Genomic DNA, 26716 nt, shown 5'->3' with positions numbered 1-26716 from the left:
ATTATGACGACCGGGCTGTTCATACAGACGCCCACAGCAGATACAACCGGTCGAAGTGGCCGAGCGGTTCTAGGCGCTACAGTCCGGAACCGCGCGACCGCTACGGTCGCAGGTTCGAATCCTGCCTCGGGCACGGATGTGTGTGATGTCCTTAGGTTAGTTAGGTTTAAGTAGTTCTAAGTTCTAGGGGACTGATGACCTCAGATGTTAAGTCCCATAGTGCTCAGAACCAGACACAATAGTAGTCATACTCTCTGATAGTATGTAAGCCATGCAACGGATTATAAACCATCGTAACAATTGTACGAACCCCATAGTTGCAGTAATTGTTGACGTTGTGATTCAGGTGCAGAGGAACTGTCGCAACATCGTGATGTTGTGGACGAAAGGCCACGCTGGGATACTAGGAACATAACAAGTAAGTGTCCTAGCAAAGCAGGCGTCTCAACATGGAGCTATTAGATATGATAAACTCCCTCTCACAGTTATGATACCCACACTCAGAAAGCAAATGCCTCAGACTGGAAAGAGGAATGGCCAAGGACATCTCAGATCAAACGCAGTCACTATGTACTAATTCATCCCACGATTCCAAGAGTACCGCGGTATACGCACATCAAAAAAAGTTTTGTATCACCCCGGTTCCCAGGACTCCTGAAGACAGACAGACGTTGACTATGGATATTGTATCACAGGCACAGTCCCTTTGTCTGTTCAGAGATGTCACTAAACCCAAAGAGGTGAACAGACATGCATGAGCAGCGCTTATTAGACGGGGTGTGTCGGACAGCCGATCAGTTCCAGTCATTCCATGAGGAAGGAGGTACAGGGCTCGTGTTGTCTGTAGTTCAACCATGCCTAGAGGCTCAATACTGCGGTTCTATGGCGTCCGCATTGTTACTTTGTGCCAGGGAGGGCTCTCAACAAGGGAAGTGGCCAGGCGTCTTGGAGTGAACCAAAGAGATGTTATTTGGACAGTAGGAGATACAGAGAGTTGAACTGTCGATGACATGTCTCGCTCAGGCCGCCCAAGGGCTACTACTGCAGTAGATGACCGCTACCAACGGATTATGGCTCGGAGGAACCCTGACAGCAACGGCACCATGTTGAACAATGTTTTTCGTGCAGCCACAGAACGTCGTGGTACGACTCAAACTGTGCGCAATAGGCTGCATGATGCACAACTTCACTCCCGACGTCCATGGCGAGGTCCATCTTTGCAACCACGACACCATGCATCGCGGTACAGTTGGGCCCAAAAACATGCCGAATGGACCGCTCAGGATTGGCATCACGTTCTCTTCGCCGATGAGTGTCGCATATGCCTTCAACCGGACAATCCTCGGAGACGTGTTTGTAGACAACCCGGTCAGGCTGAACGCCTTAGACACTGTCCAGCGAGTGCAGCAAAGTGGAAGTTACCCTCCTGTTTTGGTGTGGCATTATGCGTGGCGGACGTAAGCCTCTGATGGTCATGGAAGGCGCCATAACGGCTGTACGATACGTGAATGCCATCCTCCGACCGACAGTGCAACCATATCGTCGGCATATTGGCTTGGCATTCGTCTTCATGGACAACAATTCGTGCCCCCATCGTGCACATCTTGTGAATGACTTCCTTCAGGATAGCGACATCGCTCGACTCGAGTGGCCAGCATGTCCTCCAGACATGAACCCTGTCGAACATGCCTTGGATATATTAATAAGGGCTGTTTATGGACGACGTGACCCGCCAGCTACTCCGAGGGATCTACGCCGAATCGCCGTTGAGGAGAGGGACAATGTGGACCAACAGTGCCTTGATGAGCCTGTGGATAGTATACCACCACGAATACAGGCATGCATCCATGCAAGAGAACATGCTACTAGGTATTAAAGGTACCGGTGTGTACAGCAATCTGGACCACCAACTGTGAAAATCTGGCTGTATGGTGGTTCAACATACAGTGTGTGGTTTTCATGAGCAATAAAAAGGGCGGAAATGATGTTTATGTTGATCTCTATTCAAATCTTCTGTAAGGGTCCGGAACTCTCGGAACCGAGGTGATGCAAAACTTTTTTTGATATTGTAATAAAACACAAACATCGACGAGCTTTACGGTTGAAACTTAGTCGTTGTACGTTCAACAGATACTTCTATCGGCTCAACCGAAGCGTCACCCTTCTATGTGTTTGCAGAGAGGAAGAAGATCCAAAACATAAATTACAACAGTGTCGTGGGAACACGTATCACAGCAATGTGCTGTAAGTAATTTTCGGACGCTTGATCATTAGTTCCGAAGAGCCTCCAAACCTTGTTAGCATCCGATGATACTGCAACGTATTAAATACTGTACGAGTTCGTTCCTAGTACTAACTTCGCGACATTGCTCCTTGCTGTGTTAATCTAATGCTCGTGGTAAATAGAATGCCAGGAGAAGACAAAAGCCTAATTAACTGATTATATTCCCACAGGCAGTTTAGCAGGATGTTGAACGCTCAGCTTATACATGAATGTCATTATGTTCCTCCTACATATATATGTGTTTGAATACTGTTGTATCTATACCTATAATACCCAAGTACGGTTATTGCATACTGTTCTAGATGGTGTTTATAGACCTGCATGCGCACATACAAAAGCACAGTATATTGTAATTTTAGATGCATAGTCATTAATATGGACTGAACTGGGAATATCCCAAATCTGTACCAATGGCGATTTACAGTTTTTCATTGTGTTACCAGAAATTTTTTTACAGTATATTACCTCTGTGTATCCCGTGTTACATTTTCGTCTTGTTTACTCGTTCCACAATACTGTGGATGTAAAATTTGTTTTATGACGGAACCTGTTCTTTGACAGGAACTTCGTAGCAGGGTACATAGAGCACGAATTAAACTACTGTACATTCTGCATTTTCGAAACAAATTGTAGATTAAAATTTCATGTGTGTAGATGACTGTATGTGCGCTTGCCGGAAGCCAAAAAATTAAAAACAAAAGAACAATGATGCGTGACACAGCGAGAAGATACGACTCCGATCATAGGTGCTCTCTTTCCCTTTCTAACGTAACTAGATATGCACGTCGATTTCACGTATCGGTTACGGGTAATATTGTCGCAGAAAAATGGATTTCTAGATTTTGGGCGGTAAAGGAAATAAACTTGCTAGATGTTGATGACTAGGATGCGTATTAGGGCTTCAGCCATCCAAATCGACAGTGTTTTTATTTTATTTCACGGGGTTTGTAAATCACCACATCAGCTGCTATTTAAAAATGCTTTCATCGAACACCATCGATTTATAGCACATTAAGTATAAAATAAAATATTTAAGAATCTTTCATCAGACTTGAATAATTAATACTACAGATTTATTTTTGTACAATAATTCTGCTCAGTCACATTCGGCATGCTTGGAGCTGCGAATAACGTTATAGGACAGGAAGGAGGGAAGGAAGCGTTACAAACGCCAGTCAGGAACGAGTTGTTCTTGGACTGGTATGAAACAGATATACTGTGGTCTTCAGATGTACACACAAATGAATCATAGTAACCGAACGACAACTGCACAGAAAAGGTGGCAAAGAGTTGTTAAATCATCCAACGTGGACAGAAGAACAAATCCGGCAGGCACTACTCGAACAACTGAATAAAAAGCTACTTGCAGGTAACAAGAATCAACAGAAAATTAAATGAGCGAGACACACACACACACACACACACACAGACCGGAAAGAAATGATACGGCTGCAGTGGAAAACTTTGCCGTTACCTGAGCGACGGGTTGGCTGACCTTGGGCCATGGTGATAATCGCACATTGTGCTACAATCGTTGAATTCGGCAAGGGCTTATCGAGATTCGCGAGTAATAAAAACGAACTAAATGACTTATGGTCGAAATGGTCGCTTTCCATGTTCTATTGAGGCCTCATCACGCAGAAAAACCAACACGGTGCCGTAACTGCTGCTGATGGCAGATTATCCCAATCGCTGAAGCGCGGATTGTCTTCTCAAAGTTCAGTTAAAAAGTGAGATTGGCTGTTCTCCTTGGGTTCCGTTTAGAATATCGTACCACGAGAAAAAAATGTTGACTGCCGAAAATGTAACTGCTTTTTGTGACAAACCCAAATGGGTATCTTCCCAGTAAGTTCTGAAGGAGTCGCCTTGTGATGTTAGGCTGCCAAAACGTGGCGACAATTTACCACCAGTTTCACCTGGCAGTGATATCGCTGCTACTCACAAAGATTTTGTTTCAACGGATATCGCCATCCCGGAAATAATACCGTTACTTATTGATTGCAAAAGTTGGGGAAAAATACGGCTGTATCTAAGGAACATATTTATATTATGGTCATTTTTCTTTTCTCTCAGGAACATGCAAAAAATTAGTATTCAAATTCACTATTCAATAACTAACTCTGTTTTGCTGTAATTTTACCTTTGCTTCTTTCTGTGTAAACGTTAGTATAAGCCTGACGTTAAACCTTTGCGAAATGTGGCAACACACTTGTGGAGTGTTTTGTCAGTAATCAAAACTGTTTCAGTAGCAGCAGTCACCAATACTCCCACGGTGGGGCGGTAGTCGGTCCATGCATGCACCGATTTTATTATGAACTGGTATCCTGCATTAATTAGTATCTGATGAGCCCCAATAGACCAGCTGTAATAAGAGTGCGATAAGCTAGCCGGCGGTCGGCAGGTACTTACTGTTAATATTCGGCACCATTTGGAACACTTTGTATCGACTGTTCTGTTTCAGATTGAATGCCGGCCATTTTTATGTTTTTTTTTTTCAATTTTTAAATTAAAGACACTAGCCAACATTAAACTGTGTCGCTAACCTTGTATGAAAGCCTGAAACTACTACTTCTGGACCACATATACAAATTCTTACATATTTCTTACACATAGTATATTTTCTTGTGTGAAACACTTTTAATAAGACTTACTGTACATGGCTATTTTGCGCTCGCTGCACTGGTTTGGAGTGTCTTATCTTGAAGCCTTTGTTGTTTACCTGCTATTTCTAAATTAAAAAAAAAAAAAACCAATCTCGTGGTCGTTCGGTAGCGTTCTCGCTTCCCACGCCCGGGTTCCTGGGTTCGATTCCCGGCGGGGTCAGGGATTTTATCTGCCTCGTGATGGCTGGGTGTTGTGTGCTGTCCTTAGGTTAGTTAGGTTAAAGTAGTTCTAAGTTCTAGGGGACTGATGACCATAGCTGTTTTTTGTCCCATAGTGCTCAGAGCCATTTACTCTAAAAAAAGTGTTTCGTGATTCAGAAAATGAAGGAACACCAAAAAAGAACGCAACGTTTCAACGAGCGTTCTACGAAATCAAAATGAGAAAAACTCACTTGAAGTTTGGTACAGTTATTCTTGCACGAATTCAGGCTCAACATCCGAATCGTCGATTGCGTCAGCCTCAGTATCATTGTCGACAAAATCTTCCTTCAACTCACGCAAAGATTAGTCGTCCGTTAAGCTACGTGAAGCCGTGTCTTTCGATTGTTTACGTATTGAACAACAGCTGCCGCCCGCTAGCAGTTTGCGTTTGTAGAACAACGGTTGTTTTCTTCCTCGCAATACAATGAGGACCGATGGAACCCATCGATGTACGTGGTTCCGTATTTGAAAGCGGGAGAAATTGTACTCAGTCACATCTTGGATTTCGGAATCAGCAGTCCCGTGACCTGACGGGGTCGGCAGTCAGTAACTATGCTTATATTTGAATGCATTATGCAACATGAGACACAATCACAAATGTTTATTAAATGATTTGAGTGTTATTTCGATTCTACTCGTTGCGTTGCATTACAACAGTCTTAATTTAATTTCATATTTCTATCTACAAGTATATACCGTATTTGAAGATGACCTTCTCTGTAATGCGCGTTCACGAATGCATGTTACTTCCGTCTGAAATTTATACCGTAACAACTGATCGTTCGAGGTACACACGCCAGTGAGTTGTCAGCATTACAAGACATACAAGGAAACTTTCCTCCTCTGACATCCTCTAATCTCGTAGTGGCTACGCTTTTTAATCATCTGCCCCTGAGATAAGCGGCCAAAAGTATTTAGCTCACGGGCGAATTCACCAACGCCAGTTAAAATGAAGCACATCTTTCGATATTACTCTCTCTGTAAGTATTTTTGTTTTTTGTTACTGAGCATAAAACTACGCTCTTAAGAAACTCTTTAACGGTAGCTGATGTTTTTGAATTCGCCTGATAGTTGCTAAATGCATATTATTATAATGTACGACAGAGAACCGCAGGGCGCACGAATACTCGATTGGGGCCGTAGATTGACGACCACTGATCTAGCCTCATACCATCAACTACAGAACTATTAATGCAACGTAATAGCAAAATCGTCGGCTTAATGTTTCGTTACCACGTATAAATCTCTTCAGGTAATATGACTGCATTAAGCACTCCACCCTCTAGTGAAAGAATCAGACATCAGTTGGTAACATCGCACGTAATGCACATACTATGACTAGTATCTAGGCTGTTTCATAGTGGCTTGCTTTTTTTACAGCGGTTTGCTTACCAATTCTGTTTCACTCTGGCTCACACGTCTGCACATAAATCTGTTTCTACCAGTCTTAATGTTGTCGTTCCTGCATCAAACAGTATGTATTTCAGTAATACAGTGAACTGCTATTCCAGACATCCGGGCCTATTATTGACCTACTCTCAAGTGCATCTCTCGGCCTCTCCTGAAGCAGATAGCCGGTTTGGTTTCTTAAATGCCTGGCCCCCTCCCCCACTTCCACCTCTTGCTAGATATGAATAAGTACCTCGTCTCTATGATGACTCATCTAATGACTCGCAGCCTGAGGGCTATGGGACAGCAATTAGCGAATAGCTCTCCATCCCACGTGGACAGGTTCCCTTTAGAGCGAATTCTCATTAGATTTTTCAGGAGCACGGACTAATTTGCGTGGCTGTTGACCTTGGGACAAGAGTTGTTGAAGGTGGGAGACGGAGGGCCTCTAGGTTCTAGGAAGAGAAATTACAAGGAAGGGAAAGATTATTAAGCGCAAAAGAGGAATTTAAAAATCACAGTGGGGAGTAAGTTGAGTGCGAAAAGTTGTAGCTGCTTGTTTGTCACTCACTTATTTTTCTCCTTAGCGATTTTCATGTGCTTCGCTAGTTATTTATTCCAGTATTAGAAATTTTTCTAATGTTGCCGCCACAGTAGTCAGGTGACCTAAGAGAGGACAGCCGCCTGCGGCAGCTGTCTGTGATCTGCTTAACCTTTGTTCTGCGCGTTTTCGTATTGTAACTGTGCGTGCGTCGTGTCTTCCGAGACGAAGAGCGGAGACCAGCCCGATATTTGCCTAAAAGTGGGTGGAAAATCGCCTAAAAACCTCACACGGACTAACCAGTGCTTCAGATAAAACGGTCGTTAATCCACCCTGACCCGCCTGTCTACGTGTTAATCCCTTATTGACAACCATCTGTTCATGTGGTCTACTCGCTGAGCCCGTGCGCTGCTTTCACTGGATGCATGCGACGCATACTGTGCCTGTGGTTCGGCAAGAGAGGCAGATTTTCTGCAGTTCCGGGGCAACAGTATGGGCGAAACGTTAGCCAACATGGCCTTGTGCTGGTACTGTGAACCGCGAAAAGCAAGGGGACACCACAGGTGTTACATTTCCCGAAGACATGCAGCTTTACTGCACGAGTTAATAATGATGGCATCCTGTTGCATAACGCGTTACGGAGGCGAAATAGTCTCCCATTCGGATCTACTTGCGGCGAATACTCACAAGTATACTGAGGCAAAATAGTCTCCCATTCGGATCTACATTTGGCGACTTCTCAGAAGGATATTGTCATCCTGAGAAACAAGACGACAAGCACTCAACAGAAACAAAATATAAGCTGCCGTAAAACCAAAGAGAGTATGATAAATCCAGTCGGGAAGAGAAGAAATTTCTAACACTGTTCGGCTAAAAGAAATTTCGGGCAGTGGCACACAGCACGTTTATTAAGCATAATATTCTGGCTGCACAGAATGCAATACTCGAATCCAAGTCTGAAAGTAGTCGATTATGGGTTGTTGTTGTGCGAATCGCAAAATCTAAGTCTGTAGGAATTGTCAGCGTTAGAAACAAAAGCCGGAACGCAGGCTCTGAGCATCGAACGTGAGCAACACATCCTCCACTAGGCGTGCTGACGTCTTTATTCTGAGTCGGAAGTAGCGTCACGTGATCCTGCGGAAAGCACTGCGAACATGCGACTCGAAAGAAACCAACGGCAAAAAATAAAAAATAAAATAAAGAAATGGCGTCGCAGTTGATCAGCCATTCACTTGCGATTCCACCTACGCTCACTTTCTGTCTGTATGTAGGCTCCCTATAAACGCAGCAATTTGCCCACCACTGGTGATCCGACGGTATGTAGCGGTGTCCAAATCGCTGGGTACAGCAGAAGAGTGCGAGTGATAGGACAAGCCTGAGACATCAAGTCATCAACTTGGTAGTGGAGGGAAGTGTGGGGGGTAAAAATCGTAGAGGGAGACCAAGGCTCCAATAGAGTGAGGGCAGGTTGAAGTGGATGCAGGCTGTAGTAGTTAGGCGCAGATGACAAGGCTTGCAGAGGATAAAGTCGGCGTAGACGGTTGCATCAGACAAGCCTGCAGGCTGACGACCTCAACAACATGCTCTCGCAAGCGGAAGTCGATTGTCATAATGTGGGTTCTTTCCTATCCCCGATGTTATTCAGTCTGCACGTTAAGCAAACTGTGAAGGAAGGCCGGCGGGAAATTGCAGATGCAATTGAAATTCTAGGAGAAGAAATATAAAAAATCTTACATTTTTTGAGAACATAATTCCGTCAGAGACGGCAAAGAATTCGGAAGGGAAGTTAAACGGAATGCATAGTGTTTTGAAAAGAGATTGTAAGATGAATATCAACAAAAGTGAAACGAGATTAGTGAAATGTAGTCTAGTTATAGCAGGCACTGCTGAGGGAATTAGATTAGGAATTGATGCACCATAAGTAGTAGAAGAGTTTTGCTATTTAGGCAGCAAAATAAATGAAGATGACAGAAGCAGAGAGGACGTAAATTGTAGAATGGCAATGGCAAGAAAAGCATTCCTGAAAAAGACGAATCTGTTAAGATCAAATATAAATTCAAGTGTCACGAAGTCTGTTCTGAAGCTATTTGTTTGGAGTGTAGCCGTCTGTAGAAGTTAAGTGCGGACGATAAAGACTTCAAGACTTCAGACAAGAAGAGGATACAAGATTTTGAAATGTGTTACAGAACTGTACTGAACATAAAATGGGTAGATCGAGTAACTAATGAGAAGAATCAAATTGGGTGAAATGGTGTAACAAGACATTGTCAAAGGACTGAAAACCATGAAAATGACAGGACATTGGTTTTGCGTTCCGGAGGACAGCGGTCTCCTTCCGGTCATCCAGATTTATGTTTTCGTGGTTTCACTAAATCGCTGAAGCTAAATCTCGGAATGGTTCCTTCAAAAACGATACGTCCTATTTCCCTGCCTGTCCTGCACCCAGCCCGAATTTGCGTTTCATCTTGAATGACCTCGTCGTTGATTAGGCTTGAGACCGGGTCTCCCTTCGTTTTTCCAGTCTGTGGCCAGTTGTGACCGACTTTCGTGAGGTGCTAGTTGAACATTTCTGGAGGATGACATTTGCTGAGTTTAGAAGCTGTGGAGAGGAAGATGTGGCAAAATAGGGCAGTAAGGCCCTCCGTGGGGATCGGATAGCACAAACGGTAGCGCACTGCTCGCGAAATACAGCTATACTCGTTCGAGCCTAGATAACAAATACAATTAAAGTTTGTCGCAATGTTCATTAAGGAGACCTGTTCAGAAAGTAAGGGAACATTGCGAATTCCACGACAACAGAGATATTTACTGTTATGTGATGGAGTTGTCAGTACTGTCTCGCTCATTACCTCCTTTGCAAACACGTTTTTTAGAGTGTTAGTAACTCGTTTAGTATTTTTATTTGTATGCACCGTGTGTAACCGCTAGTGCAGTATCATTAAATGTGCCTATGGCATCACTGGGCGGGAGTCCCCTTCTGAGGTGTTCGGCCGACTGGTGGAAGTCTGTTTATCATTTGACGCCACTTATCCGCTTGGCCATCGATGATGAGGATTTAATTATGGTGAGGTCAACACGCACAGCAGTACCGTGCAGAGAAAAACGCCAACACGGCAGGGAATTGAACTCTTCCACGAACGAGAGTCAGCAACGCCAACCAAAAGACCACGAGCTGCTAACGCCACAGTACTGCCGCGGGGAATTCAGTGTCTGCCACGACTGCAAGTAAACAAAGTATTTATTACGTCAGATTATGTTTTGAAGGTAATAATTATAATTTTATAAATACCGTCCTGTTTAAAGGCTTGTGAGCTACATTGTATAATATATAAAAAAGGTATCGTTTGTTTTTTAATTGACTCCGCTTTGAGCAGACGGTTCTTTCTTCCCGTCTTCGCCGACTCGCGCACAGCCGCCTTCCGTTCTCAAAGCGTTGTTCCCCCTACCCGCAGTCGGTACTCGCTTATATCCCGAGCCGGCCCAAGCCCCTAGACAAACCTCTGTACTAGGAAATTGATCGTACACATGTCAGAGATACTAGTGGCGCCTCTCCCGCCACAGCTCAGCACTACTGTCAAGTTTTAACACACAGAGCAAAATCAGTAAATCCGTATATTGTAGCCAAGTACATTGAATTGTTTACATTTGTAAACATAGGGTCGCGGCTCTTAATTCTGTCACTGACGTAAACTTTCCAAAACATATCTTTCACTGACTTTAAACAAAAAACTAACAGTGCCATGTGTTGGTACTTTGGTGAACTACAAAACTAACGGCGCAGTTTATTGGTTCGTTGGTGTACTATGCCTGATGATTAAACACACGATCTATTAAGTCGAGCAGATTTTAACTTACAATATATTTGTTTCTTGTGTCCCGATTTTCATGAAATGAATCCTATATGTTGCCCCAAGCTACACGCAAACCACCTGGGAAAATCCCGTGAAAATTTGTGTAGTACTTTTGGAGGTTAGAGTGTTCAAATAGACAGACAGACTTGACGATTTACAGTTTTATTATTAGTACACAGATACCAGGCAAAATTTCTCTTTACTCTATATACTGTACATAGAGAATTTACGTGAAGTATTCACAAACTAAAACAACTGTCTATACCTTGTTGCCAGATCATACATTTTTGCAACCTAGAATGCAGTGTAGCTCAGTGTAGCTGTTATTCTTTTACAGTTCTGAAACGGAAGAGAACTTAATATAGAAAACTTATTTGCATCGAAATTTATGCCTGGAATGTTAAACTGGTGTGGTTTACATTATTACTTCATTCTATGCGAAAAACTGTGTGTCTGTGTGTCTATGCAATATGTTTTCATTTACTTTTACCAGTTTCCACAGTGTCTTCACTATGAAACTGCCTTTTTAACTTGCGTTGTCTCACTGTTTAGAAGATACGAAAACAGGATGGTTTGGCCGGGAGTTTTTGATGTTGTTTTGGTTCAAATGGTTCTGAGCACTATGGAACTTAACATCTTAGGTCATCACTCACCTAGAACTTAGAACTAATTAAACCTAACCAACCTAAAGACATCACACACATCCATGCCCGTGGCAAGATTCGAACCTGCGACCGGAGCAGTCGCGCAGTTCCGGACTGAGCGCCTAGAACCGCGAGACCACCGCGGCCGGCCGATGTTGTTTTGACCGTAGGCTTTGAGAGGTCTCTCTCTCTCTCTCTCTCTCTCTCTCTGTCTGTCTTCCGCTCCCCCCTCCCGGCCACCTTGTGAGTGTGTGTGTGTGGGAGAGGGTAGGGGTGTTTTTAATGGGTATGGGTCGTCTGACAGTTCTGTGAGGTCACAGAACAAAGGTCCGTTGCACAGATCTGTGTTTTGGTTTATTATTTCTTTACCTTCAACTATGGCTTTCTGTGTGCTGCAGTTTTCTTCAGTTATTAGTTTATGTTGGAGGCTGTCGCTTTATATGATAATTTTTCGGCTACTGTTGATGTCTGTTAGTGTGTGGTTTGTGCTTCCCTAATATGAGGTACGGCGGTGCCCGTGTGTTGCAGTGCCCGCCGTGCAAGGCGTTCACGCCGCAGCTGGTGGAGACCTACCACAAGGTGCGCGCCCGCGGCCACCGCTTCCAGGTCATCTTCGTCAGCTCGGACCGGTGAGTGCTCACTGCTCGCCTCAGCTGTGCTACGCGTGTGGTCACTACGTTACTGTCAAAGACGCAGCCGTGTCTCATTACTGTGTGCTCAGAAACTCGACTGGTATCAGAATGAGATTTTCACTCTGCAGCGGAGTGTGCGCTGAAATGAAACTTCCTGGCAGAATAAAACTGTGTGCCGGACCGAAACTCGAACTCGGGACCTTTGCCTTTCGCGGGCAATTGCTCTACCATCTGAGCTACCCAAAAACGACTCACAACTTTTTATACCTTGTTAGCAGATCACATATTTTTGCAACCTAGCAACTCACAGCTTTACTTCCGCCAGTACCTCGTCTCCTACTTTCCAAACTCCACAGAAGCTCTCCTGCAAGCGCACACTCCGCTGCAGAGTGAAAATCTCATTCTGGAAACATCCCCCAGACTGTGGCTAAGCCATGTCTCCGCAATATCCTTTCTTCGAGGATTGCGAGTTCTGCAAGGTTCGCAGGAGAGCTTCTGTGAAGTTTGGAAGGTAGGAGACGAGGTACTGGTGGAAGTAAAGCTGTGAGGACGGGGCGTCATTCGTGCTTGGATAGCTCAGATGGGCGATCAGTCTGCTTTCCGCAGCGCTGCGGCGAGGACGTCTTGTTTACGTCCCGTCCGCGCGGTCGCGAGTGCCCGTAGTTGTTTACTACTTCGTCGCCGCTAGTTTAGAGTCCATCACTACCGACGCGACATGGCACATTCATACAGACAAACCACCATCAAGATCAGTTTTCAAACCGATCATGCACGACCGCGAGCTTTTGAAGTGGAACGTTTTCTACGTGACGACGTTAAAATTGACCCGCGAGACATAATTGGTATCCATCTCTCTATCACGAGCAGTGTTGTCTACGTCAAGCTAGTAAGTGACGAGGTGTGCAACAGAATCGTGAGCGCACATGCGAACGATCTTAAATTCAAACATTCTGATGGCCATATTGGGGCGGTCTCTATCGATCACGCGGGGCTTGGCCTCCGTACGATACGCGTCTTCGAACTCCCTTTCGAAGTACCACCGGACGTAGTCACCGCGGCTTTCCAGCCCTACGGCAGAGTGATCAGCCATATGGCCGAAAAATGGACCACCTTTACAACGTACCCCGTTCTTAACGGGGTACGACAGATTAAAATTGAACTGACCAAACATGTTCCGTCATATCTTGTCATCGGCGGATGTAGGGCGATCATTATGTATGACGGTCAGCCACGCACTTGTTCTGGTTGTGGCCACGAAGGGCACGTCCGGTCGGATTGTCTCCGACGACGGCTTACTCAAATCCCGACAGGTGAATCTATGACTCCTTCTACGGTGACGACCCTTCCTCTCAATTACGCCGAAGTTACACGGGCAGCAACTCTTTCCGATGCTGACGACAGTAGTCCGATAGCCGCCCCCGATGGAGAGACCAAAATGGCTTCTGCAGTACAGGATCCGGCCTCTACAACGGCGCCCCCACCTGAAGATAATCACCGATCGACCTTGCAAGAAGGCGTGGATGCCAGAATGGACATTGACCCACGGGTTGTGCCGACAGCGGCTTTTCTTCCAGACACCGGAGCAGCTGACGAAATCCACCAACATTCAGATACTGAAACACACGTCCGTAAACAGCGTTCCCCGCGAAAACACAAGAGACGGCGGCGTGCTCCATCGGACGAGTGTTTGCAGCGATCGTCTGACATGGACTGTGGAAATTCCGACGACGGTACCGGCGGTACAGAGGCCGCTGTAACTTCAAACTCAACAGATCGCCGTAGTGACGGCTTCAGCCCCTCAGACCCCACAGCACAGCAGGATCACAAGCAGACATCCGCTGCCGATTCCCAGCCAGCAGAGCCGATGGAGTCAGCGCCGAGTGCCGCAGCAGCCACTAACAGCCACCAACAGCCGATGGTGTTTCACGGCGACTGGGCGGACGACTGTGAGGAACACTCCTTGCCCATCGTGTCGGACGACACGGGGGGAAATTTACCCCACCAGTGTTGATCCTTTCCCGCCGTCAGTTACAGTGACGAGACAGCCTTACCAGGGTATTGATGGCCAACACGGATGCTGTGGATAGACCTCAAACTTATCGCGTTGCAACTATAAACATTAACACTATACGGACGCGCGCTAAGTTATCCTTGCTTCAGGATATGTTGAACTCTGCTTCCATCGACATCGCCCTTCTCCAGGAAGTGTACGTCGACGACTTCCCAGGCATGTACGGTTACGATGATTGCGTCTCTCCAGCTTCCCCAACAGGCAGCGGTGTCGCTGTACTTCTTCGGGAAGGGATAGTGGCGGACGATATCCTGTTTCTGCCTGGGGCAAGAGGAATGGCACTCACAGTACTGGGGGTCCGCCTTATCAATATCTACGCACCTTCCGGGACGGACAAACGTCGCGAACGTTCACGATTCTTTGCGGAAGACGTCGCCCCGCTCTTCCAAGGCCGCCACGACCATCTGGTGTTTGGAGGTGACTACAATTGCGTACTGGCGCCCAGAGATCAACTCCCACGACATAATCCGTGCCCGGAACTCGGGACGCTAATTCGAGACCTGCAGATGGTGGACACTTGGGAACATCTTCACGGCCACCGACCGGGATTCACGCACTTCACAAGTCACTCTTCCAGTCGTATCGATCGGATTTATGTCTCACGCTCTCTCGCCGCTGGAACACAGGATGCGGAACTGTGGCCTGCAGCATTCTCGGACCACTCAGCTTACATTTGTGCCGTCACCCTGCAGCGGCAACAAGTGTGGAGAAGCCGCAGCCCGTGGAAATTAAACATCGCTCACCTGTCGTACCCGGATTGCCGCCAAGCCGTTGAGGATACGTGGCATTCGTGTGAAAATCGCCTCCGTGCATATCCCACAACGATCCGCTGGTGGTTGGACTGCGCCAAACCGGCACTGAGGCGAACGTTGATAACCTACGGTCGTGACCACGCTACCTGGCGAAGACATACACTCGACTTTTACTTCCGGGTCCTGCGCGACTGCGATGCTATGGCGCCGTCTCCGGAACGACAAACGGCGGTCCACCGTGCTAAGGCTCAGATCCTCGCTCATATGCGACGCCACCTAGAGGGGGTAGTCATCCGCTCGAGGACGCAGGATCGGATACCGAGCGAACGCCCGTCAATGTTCCACGTCCTTCGTGAACGTAAACGACGCCAACGAGCGCTGATACGCTTCATCGACACGGAGGACGGTCATCGCCTCACCACGCAACACGACATAAACACAGCGTTCTACAATCATTACTCCCAACTCTATTCCGCTCAGACCCCTGATCCGACAGCACTGGAGGACGTCTCTCAGACGATTTACGGCACCGTCACCCCGGCAATGGAAGCGGCCTTGATGGAAGAAATTACAGAAGAAGAAGTGATCGACGCCTTTCGAAAAGGTGCTGTCAACAAGTCTCCGGGTCCTGATGGCCTCCCCTTGGAATTTTACCGGACTTTTCAATATTTATTAGCCTCCCGATGGACGGACATCTGTCGCGAACTCCTATCCCCGGACGTGCCGCTCCCTGCGGCCCTTGTGGAAGGAATGATTATTCCTATTCACAAACCGTCCGGTGGCTCACGACTGCAGGACTACCGCCCGTTGACGCTATTGAACTGCGACTTTAAGATCTTTTCTCGACTGTTGGCGGCGCGGATACGCCAGACCCTACGAAATGTTATCTCACCCGATCAAACGTCATTAGGAGGCGACAATAATATTCAAACAGCACTCAGTGAATATCGTGACTTGATCTCACTGGCGAGGGCATGTCGTCTGAAGGGTGCACTGGCGGCAATCGATTTTAGTCAAGCTTTCGACCGAGTGGACCACAACTATTTGGAAGCGGTCCTCCAACATATGCGGTACCCACAGCCATTCGTCACTGTCGTCATGCGACTCCTCCGTGGCGCGACGTCCAAGGTGATCGTCAACGGCCGACCTTCGCAGCCCCTCACCATTTCTCGATCGATACGCCAAGGGTGCCCTCTGTCCACTTTACTTTACGCTGTGGCCATGGAACCTCTCCTCTGCGGCCTGCGCCAACGACTAACGGGTATGACGTTACGAGGCCACACTTTCCGGTGTAAAGCGTACGCTGACGACCTGGTGATTGTCATCCGCCACGGTGACGACACCGCTAGCGCACTAAATTGGATAACGAAATATGGCATGGCCGCTGGTAGTCGTATCAACGTCGCAAAATCGGTGGCGATGAACATCGGGGTCGGATTGTCTGAGAACAGTGTCACCCCCTTACAGCTCAGAGATAGTTTGAAATGTCTCGGCATTGACTTTACAAACGATATACGACGGACCGCTGCTCACAACTTTCGACGGCTTTTACGGAATGTTCGGACTGGAATTGCCAACAACCGCCTACGAGCCCTGGACATCGTCCAACGGACCCAGTACGTTAACTCACATTTAGCGTCACGCATTCCGCACATCGCCCAGATATTACCTATACCGGTGATGTTAGCACGCCGTATACATGCGGCTTTTGGGTCCTTCGTGAGTTCAGGAATGCTTTTCAAGATCAAATATGAGACTCTCACCCTTCCTCCGGATCGGGGAGGGCTTGGCCTTTATCACGTTTATGACAGAGCGGTCGCCCTATTTGTGAGCACATTAGTCAAACTACGGCACCGCCGTCCGGACAGTCTGACCAGTTTGTTAATAGAAGAACTAGCACCGCCCTCCTTGTTGCCGCCTGTGCCGATACACCACGTCCCCTCCTCGCTCTTCTACATCGGTGTCTTTTACCTCGAACTCAGTTACGTTCGACTTGCCTTACCAGCGACTCAACTGGCGACGGCAAAGACGGTTTATAGGGTCCTACAACGTGGACGACCCGATAACGTCGTGGAGAGTAAGCACCCGAACGTCAACTGGCGAGTAGTGTGGAGGACAATTCACCACGTAACACTGGACACTGACGTCACGTCGATGTGGTATATCACTGTCAACGGTAAGCAGGTGGCCAGATCAAGGCTACATGCGATCCACATGGTGGACTCACCCACGTGCACGTACTGTGGCGTTCAAGACGACGATGAACACCGTCTTAGCTGTGGCGAGTCTACGGCAGTGTGGCACTTAGTGAGGCAAATGTCAGCATACTTCCTTCGGGTAACGCCGAATCATATTGACCCCAAGACTATCTTATTCCCGGATGAAACGTATTACCCACGCACTAAAACTAATGCAATGACGTGGCTTCGTGGACATGCAGTGCATTATTTGTTTCAAGACGGCACTAAGGACACTTTAGACTTTTGGAACTATTTGCAGGAACGACATTGCAAGATCCTCCGTAACCCTAAGTATCCACAATATTTTTCCAATTTTTTGTGGAGTGCGTTCCACGACCCTCCACGTAGCTGGAACATCACGGGTAAGAGAAGCTAAAATTACAATACGATGATAGAACACTACACGGTACGACGTGGGATCTACTTTCATCATTACGAGAAGTCATACCTGGATGATACAGCAGATGGAGAGTTTCGTTGTGAACCCTCACACTCTGTAGCAGTATTTGCCCCATTTCCTCTTTTTGTCCCCGGTGCGAAAAGGTCTTCGCAGTTTTAGTTTCCCCATCCGGTGCAAGATGTAGCACTGGTTAATGGTGGTATGGATTCCACCCTTCAGTTTTGTTTCATGGTTTCCTTCGCCCCGCAGTTTGTTCTCTTTCTTTTTTCTTTATGCCTTTTTCTACAACTATTAGCACGGTTTTAGTTATGTGAAAAAAAAATAAAATAAAATAAAATAAAAAAAAAGATGGTAGAGCACTTGCCCGCGAAAGGCAAAGGTCCCGAGTTCGAGTCTCGGTCCGGCACACAGTTTTAATCTGCCGGTATCACTTCGCATCTTTTGTCCATGAACTGTAAATTTTCCGTCTTAAGTGTTTCTGCTTAGTAAAAAACACTTTGGTATTGTAAACAACATTCGACTTGAGATCAGTATTACATAAATTTACTCGGAAATATATTTGGGTCAAAAATTCACATTGTTCCGTTAACGTCAGTCCCGTTCCCGTTTAAATGACAAACTAAAAATAATAAACCGCTAGGAACTGTAACTGATAGTTTTACAAAATCTGGACTCGGCTGAATAATTGAAAATACTCGAAAATAAATTTTTGCTGCTCGGCAAAAGAACAACATAAAGGAAATAAACGGGATTCTCTTTCTGGCCAATGACGTCGGTAAGAGGTTCCTGCGTGCAGAGAAACACTAGCAAACGAAGGGATGTTGGCGTGTCCACGTGCTGTTAACGCCAGACGGAGCCGCGCAGTGAAATCAGAGCTCAACTTCTGTCGTTATTCTCCCAGTACAGTACTTCCGTGCTTGCTTACGTTTCCTTCCGAATTCTTCCCCAGAAGCTACTCTGTTAAAATGACTTGGTATGTGCTTCTGGTATTGCGCTTGTGGCAGAAAGAGCGATAAGTGTATTGTAATCTTAACTGCTTTTCCTTGCATTGTGACTCAGCAAACTTATCGGGTTTGAATCTGTTCAGATTCTTAAGTGTCTCATAGTAACACCTGAAACTCCGTGTGGCAGCGTCGAGACACGTGTTACCAGTTACAGTTATTCGACGAAAAACACACGTTGCTGCTGAGTCTAGCCTGGAGAACAAGCGCAAACCATGCTCTCGGCGGACGGTCTTATCTATGTAGGCCATGACGAAAGCCCGTATTACACACCGTTTGAATGAGTGAGCGACCAACTAGATTGTACCTGGCGTATGCGTTGGCCAGTAGGTGCATACAGCCGTCAAAGACACTTCACGCACTCTGAACGGTTTTGCGTCTGTTATAGTAGACTACCCACATCCCCACTAAGCGTCTTGTGCAGGCTTAAGGGTACATCTATATCTACATGGTTACTCTTTAACACACACTTAAGTGCCTGGCAGAGGGTATATCGCACCATTTTCATACTACTTCTCTACCATTCCACTCTGGAATGGCTCGTGGGAAAAAGAAACACCTAAATCTTTCCGTTCGAGCTCTGATTTCTCTTATTTTATTATGAAGATCATTTTTTTATGAAGATCATTTCCCACGTAGGTGGGTGTCAACAAATTATTTTCGCATTCGGAAGAGAAAGTTGGTGATTGAAATTTCGTAAATAGATCTCGCCGCAAAGAAAACCGTCTTTGGATCAGTGATTTCCACCCCAACTCGCGTATCATGTCAGTGACACTCTCACCCCTATTGCGCGATAACACGAAACGAGCTGCCCTTCTTTGCACTTTTTCGATGTCCTCCGTCAATCCTATCTGGTAACGATTCCATACCGCGGAGCAATGTTCCAGCAGATGACGGACAAGTGTAATGTAGGCTTTCTCTGTAGTGGATTTGTCGCATCTTCTAAGTGTTCTGCCACAAAGCGCAGTAGTTGCTCGTAATTGTGATTCCTAGGTATTTAGTCGAAATGATAGACCTTAGATTTGTGCGATTTAACGTATACCCAGAATTTATCGGACTTCTTCTATAATAACACTAACGCCCCACCACAGATTTTTTTTAAAGAATCGTACTTTCATGTGTAAACCAGCTTACAGTCAAGTGCAAAGTTTGTCGGAAGTCACTATGTGCTCTTATTCTCAAACATTGAATGAATGAAGTCTGCTTAATTTGCACGACGTGAGCGAAGCTATCATAGATTATGTCCCTTACTAAATAGATTACGATACCATTTAAAATTTTTGTATTCGGTCAGTAGTTAACAAACACTAAAAGTGAAATTTTAATTACCCCTGGAAGCCGTTAGATAGCCAACCTGCAACTTGAATTGGGAATCAGGACAACCGTTCCAGCCGATTAGTGATACACGAGTAGACAGAGACTGGAGCACTTATTCGTCTCTACCTGAACTATTCATGCATCTGCTACGGATCTGCAATGAAGTTCACCCTATTTAAGCTGGACAAAAATACAGTATAAGGCGCTCCGCATCTGTGTCGGTCGGTGAAATCGACGCCAACAAATATACTGTTATGGGAGACAACATTAAAAGTACCACTACATCTCTGACAGCGTCATCTTTTTCATGGCATCGTTTGTTATCAGAATATCCGGACGCTGGCGATCGACTATTTTACCGGACGCTATTGTATTCAACAAACAAGCGCCACATACGCTCTACATTACTTTGAAATAGAACAACTCTCACAGAGTGATGCGCGCTCCAGCTTTACCGTGTTACGAGGACCGTTATCATATAATGTTCGCATAAATCAAAGTAAACGGTCTGAATTATGCCTATGATAACACTTCACAGCAAGTGATGCAAAAAGATTTATGGACACATAACGGACACCAAAATACTATACACAGATGGTACCAAGAATGCTAATGGCACTGATGTGCATTCGTAGATCAGAAAAAATGGAAATGGCTCTGAGCACTCTGGGACTTAACATCTTAGGTCATCAGTCCCCTAGAACTTAGAACTACTTAAGCCGAACTATCCTAAGGACATCACACGCATCCATGCCCGAGGCAGGATTCGAATGGTTCAAATGGCTCTGAGCACTATGGGACTCAACTGCTGAGGTCATTAGTCCCCTAGAACGTAGAACTACTTAAACCTAACTAACCTAAGGACATCACAAACATCCATGCCCGAGGCAGGATTCGAACCTGCGACCGTAGCGGTCTTGCGGTTCCAGACTGCAGCGCCTTTAACCGCACGGCCACTTCGGCCGGCGCAGGATTCGAACGTGCGACCGTAGCAGCAGGGCGGTTCCGGACTGAAGCACCTAGAGCCGCTCGGCCACAGCGGCCAGCCCAACGCCTTAAACGACGTGGTGAATGAGTTAGCATGAGGATTGGAGCAGACAAAGCAACGACAAAAGGAAATATTATAGAGGGAAACACCCTGTGATCCGGACAACACATTGATATATGAAGCACACGTTGTCAATAGAATTTTATGCAATCATTGTACAAGAGAAATTCAGTCACCGTCGCGTCAAGAATCACTATCTTTGCCTGCGATTGGTCGACAACCCTCTTTGTTCTAATGGAGAAGAAGAATATTAGGATGTACCGAAAAGACAAACAGTGTAGATCGAAAGCTAAGCCCGCTGAGTGCTGTGGGGTACAAAGGCCACCACTGTGTTACCACTCTTTTAGGAAAAACAGGCGTTAGGGTGTGTAGACTCATAAACACAGCTGTCAACGAACTAGGAGTGCCCCATATAATCAGCCACGTCTGAAGCTAGACCCGGCAGTACGGTCGGGAGGAGGAGGAGAAGGAGACGGCAACAAATGTTTACAAATTTTGACCCATTAATAATTGGGTCAACATTTGTAAAACTCTCTCTGTAAAACGTCCATTAATATTTGTAAAACTCTAATTTCTCCCTCTCAAAAGCCACCCTATGGGGACAGAGAGAGAGTTTTTGTTTTAGCGAATCAAAATTTACGAAGTAAATAAGTATTTTTTATTCATCCGTAACCATTTTCCACGCAGAAATGAGAAGATGGATTTTCTTGAATTACAGCGCCAACTACCAAGAATCAAAACAAATGTTTAAGACAAAATGTACGTAGTTCTTTTACGTAGAATCTGATTCTGCAATAAAAAATGGGGGTTCCCATTTGAAATTTTAAAGTTGCCACCCGCCCCACCCCCAGGTGGCTGGGGTGGCGGGCTAATTTTAGCATCAGCAGATCTCCCCCTCGAAAAGAATCGACTTTGAATTCTACACATTTTTTCGTGTGAAGCTTATTTTTCGAGTTATTCTGGTTTGTCAACTTAAAATTTACACCCTGTAATAACTTAATTCTCGCTAGATACAATGGCCAGCCCTTTCACACGCTGCTGCCACAATTGGTCCCAGTTATCTAGGTGTAAAATAAGGCTCAAATGGTTCTGAGCACTATGAGAGTTAACATCTGAGGTCATCATTCCCCTAGAACTTGGAACTACTTAAACCTAGCTACCCTAAGGACATCGCGCACATCCATGCCCGAGGCGGGATTCGAACCTGCGACCGTAGCGATAGCGCGGCTCCAGACTGAAGCGCCTAGAACCGCTCGGCCACACGAGCCGGCTGTAAAATAAGGATCGGTGAGCTGTGACCTCGCAGATGCTGGATATGAAGTGAAGTGTGGAGGGCGGAGCTGAGGGCCTGGCAGGTGCTGTGGGCGCTTGTGAGACAGAATTAGCTGATTAGACACTTATTAGCTTTGTTTGTAATTGAAATGTCTTCGCAGCAGCAGGGGAGGGCTGCGGACGCGTCACACTAGTGTGCTCGCTCAGCAGCCTGTAAAGACTGTTGCTGAGATCAGGACAAGACGCGCAGCAGAATGGCGTTGCATAGGGCAGGCCACACGGCTGGCTTCAGGCGCTGCTTGTGTGGCGTTGTCCCACTTCTCGGCGACCCTTCTGACGGGGCACACTCGCTTACCCCGTAGGGAGTGCCCCAGGCAGCTTCCAGCGGCTCACCACGGACGGCAATGACAGTGCGGAAGTACGGCACGGCCTCGCAACCTGAGGATGGCCACGGTCACTGGTGTCAGCTCTCAGATGCGAGACAGGGGCAGCAGCAGCAGCTAGCGCGCTTCGTGACCACAGCGGCATTGTGACAGTGGGTCAAGCACAGTCCGTGTGGCTGCAGTGAGCCGGTGGTAGAATACTCCTGGTCTTCACATCAGCGGATAAGAGCTCGGCAGCTAACAGGGACTAAGTCCCATAGACCAGGCTGGCTACAATCTCAAAGGTAGCAGTCATCTGCCGAAAGGTACACAGCACATCACTAGTCCTGCTGCCACCATGCTGGCTCACTGCAACTGGAAGGTGAAGAGGCTTCAGAGCCATAATATTTATAACTGTATGTTGGAGGCAGTGACGTTATGTCTTGGCAAGCATGACCGAAAGTGGCCCTGTTAAACAGTAAAGCCCGAGTAAAACAGAAGTAATATCCGGCGTTCCCCAAGGAAGGGTTATAGGCCCACTATTGTTCCTGATCTATATAAACGACATAGGAAACAATCTCAGTAGCCGTTAGATTGTTTGCAGATGATGCTATCATTTATCGTCTTGTAAAGTCATCAGATGATCAATAGGCCTTGCAAAATGATTTAGATAAGATATCTGTATGGTGCGAAAAGTTGCAATTGACCCTGAATGCCGGCTGTAGTGGCCGAGCGGTTCTAGGCGCTTCAGTATGGAACCGCGCGACCGCTACGATCGCAGGTTCGAATCCTACCTCGGGCTTGGATGAGTGTGGTGTCCTTAGGTTAGTTAGGTTTAAGTAGTTCTAACAAAGTTGTAGGGGACTGATGACCTCAGAAATTGAGTCCCATAGTGCTCAGAGCCATTTGAACCATTTTGACCCTGAATAAACAAAAGTGTGAAGTTATTCACATGAGTACTAAAAGAAATCAGCTAAATTTCGATTACGAGATAAGTCACACAAATCTGAGGGCTGTAAACTCAACTAAATACTTAAGGATTACAATTACAAATAACCTAAATTGAAACGATCCACATAGATAATATTGTGGGTAGAGCAAACCAAAGACTGCGATTCATTGGCAGAACAATTAGAAGGTGCAACATGTCTACCAAAGAGACTGCTTACACTACGCTTGTCCGCCCTATTCTGAAGTATTTCTGTGCGGTGTGGGACCCGCATCAGATGTGACTGACGGGTGACATCGAAAAAGTAGTAAGAAGGGAAGCTCGTTTAGTATTATCGCGAAATAGGGGAGATAGTGCCACAGACATAATACGTGAATTGGAGTGTCAATCGTTAAAACAAAGGCCTTTTCCGTTGCGACGGGATCTTCTCATGAAATTTCAATCACCAGTTTTCTCCTCCGATTGCGAAAACATTCTGTTGGCACCCACCTACACAGGGAGAAATGATCATCACGATAAAATAAGAGAAATCAGGGCTCGCACAGAAAACATTAAGAGCTCGTTTTTCCCGCGTGCCGTTCGAGAGTGGAACGGTAGAGAGACAGCTTGAAGGTGGTTCATTGAACCCTCTGCCAGGCACTTCATTGTGAATAGCAGAGCAATCACGTAGATGTAAACGTAGATGTAGATGTTTTCTAGGCTTGTCAGCAGTCTTTAGCGCACATCGGTGTTCCGACAGTGGCTTTCAGTTCTTCAACTTTGTGGTTTTCTGCACTGTCAGCAGGCTGAAGGACGTTCTTGTTATGGCACCTAACGGTGTTGTCAGTATGGTGTTATGTTCCATCCACAATGAGATCATCTTGCTGAATTGGCGATTCATACCTCTCACTCAAGCGATGGCTTCAGTTGTGTGCCATGAGGTTATGGTGTCAGCTCTCCTGTCTGTCTGACGTTCTGGTTGTGACACTATGCTCCAGACTGCCTTGCTACGGCTTGGTGATTGTTGGGAAAAGTTTTTCAAAAATTTTTACATTCATACATACATCTTTGTGCAGTGCAACGGTACAGAATACCGCCATGTTCTCGCAATAGGAACCTGGCACACAGATATGAAACTCTGCCTCAATAATGCCCACCTTTTGAAGCCTGTTCACCGTGCTCCTCCCGTCACCCGGTGCTTCTCTTCTTGCCTGGTGCTGCGACAGCTACTTCAGGCGGCCACTTTGCCTGCCGCTTCTGTCCGTCGCCTCACAGCGTGCAAAAGGCCGAGATTCCAGCAGTAAGGGCGAAAGGTGAGGCTTACAGGGAATAGTTTGCGTAAACGCACGCAATCTTCTCTAATGACGTTGTCGTCGACGGTACGTCAAACCCCAATCTTCCCTACTTGTGGCAGGCCGGTGTGGCCGAGCTGCTCTAGGCGCTTCAATTTGGAACCGCGCGACCGCTACGGTCGCAGGTTCGAATCCTGCCTCGGGCATGGATGTGAGTGATGTCCTTAGGTTAGTTATGCTTAATTAGTTCTAAGTCCTAGGGGACTGATGACCTTAGAAGTTAAGTCCCATAGTGCTCAGAGCCCTCCTTGTGATACCCTGCATGCATCTTTTCAATTCTCAGCTGGCAACCCACAGTTTTTTTAACGTTATGATCATTTAAGGTCCATGTTTCACTTTTGTATGTCAATACTGGCGGTATATACTAGTTACACAATTCCCATTTAAGGCTCATTGGGATTTTCCTTGTGCTATTTATATCTTTAATTGTCCGTCTGCTTGTTGTTTTCAGTAAACAGTTAATCATTACTATTTTCCCATCGGTAGCTGATTATATGACTTCGGTCCTACAGTGTACGGTAACTTTATCCCTTACTGAAGTTCTTCTAGATCCGAAGCAAACAAAACGGCACTATTTAAAAATGAAAGATGGTTCAAATAATATCCGTTAATACGTTTCCCATTTTCAACTCATCTTAACGATCTGAAGACCTCTTCCAAAGCTGGTAATATCAATTAACGAGTGTGAGGGAATCATCCAGAGTTCGAAGTACCTCTGTAGTCACGGTCGAAAATTGAAATCTTCTCGATGTACCGTCAAACAGCTGCGGGGAACTTGACAGACTGTACGGCTGCAGGTGCCAGAGTACACCTCCCAGGAGCTGACTGAATCGTTAAAATACGTCTCGACTGGATTCTGTGCTGAGTGAAACTGGGGACATTCCTGTCCGCTATCAGGCGGTCACAATTACTTCAGTCGGCGGTGTACCTGGTGGACGTAACAGGCCGGCGCTCCAGTAGATGCAGACTACATCTCCGTGTAGCGAGGACGAGGCCTGCCCAACCACGACTATTAAAGCCCGTAGCCTCTGTGGCCAGGGGACACTTCCGTGTCGCTGGCCTTGTGATGGCGATGGTGGTGGTGGTGGGGCGCAAAGTGGCAGCGGGGAGAGGCAGAGCTCGGGCGCCGCTCCCCCTGTGTCCGGCCGCCGACACAAGTGCTCTCTGTGACGGGCCGTCTTTGATCTCGAGCGCCGGCCACTGGCACAGCGTAAGCAACCACACCCACCTCCCGCCCGGGGTCCGGTCCGGGTGTAATATTCCGAGCGGATTGCTCCTTTTGTAAGGATCCAGTGGCCGGACATCGAGTCTGAGCGTCAGCCTGAAGATGTGCACTTCCACTAAAGACAGGAGAAGGGGAGAGCGTGCGTCGTCGAGGGGACGTAAAGCTTCATTGTAAAGGAGCAGAAAAGGGCCGAAAAATTACGCTTTTCCGTTTCGGGGTAATTTTCGTATTAAGCTCCTTTAATTCCCACACTGTTGCTGCTCTTGCGGATATACTTCCGCGACGTACTAGCGTCCAGTTAGACTTAGATCGAACCAGGAAGCTAACAGTCCTGGTAGAGATACAGCTGAGAGAGGATAATAATGCGAAAAATATTTTTTTCTGTTACATGCACCATAATTCCATGATCGACCTGGCTAGCGTACGTTAATCTAGTGGTGGTCGACCTCGACATAGACTCGTGAGAGTTGCCCAAAAATAGGGCGACTATTCGACGAAAATTACTCTCATCATTTGAACCGTCTCTATTCAGGGCGAGGAACG

The 26716-nt window shown here is 46.5% G+C and overlaps 1 protein-coding gene across 1 annotated transcript in view; it reads left to right on the top strand.

The window, feature by feature from the left end:
* The window catches only part of LOC124545504 (nucleoredoxin-like), a 247508-nt gene that overhangs the window by 55678 nt on the left and 165114 nt on the right, over nucleotides 1-26716 (top strand). Inside the window, exon 2 of the mRNA XM_047124447.1 lies at nucleotides 12102-12202. The gene's annotated coding sequence lies outside the window, so the exon portion shown is untranslated. The remainder of the gene's footprint in view (nucleotides 1-12101; nucleotides 12203-26716) is intronic.

The sequence above is a fragment of the Schistocerca americana genome, chromosome 8 (assembly GCF_021461395.2).
Source record: "Schistocerca americana isolate TAMUIC-IGC-003095 chromosome 8, iqSchAmer2.1, whole genome shotgun sequence".
NCBI lineage: Eukaryota > Metazoa > Arthropoda > Insecta > Orthoptera > Acrididae > Schistocerca > Schistocerca americana.
Note: the sequence above shows the minus strand (reverse complement) of the source record. Positions and strands in the feature narration are given on the sequence as shown.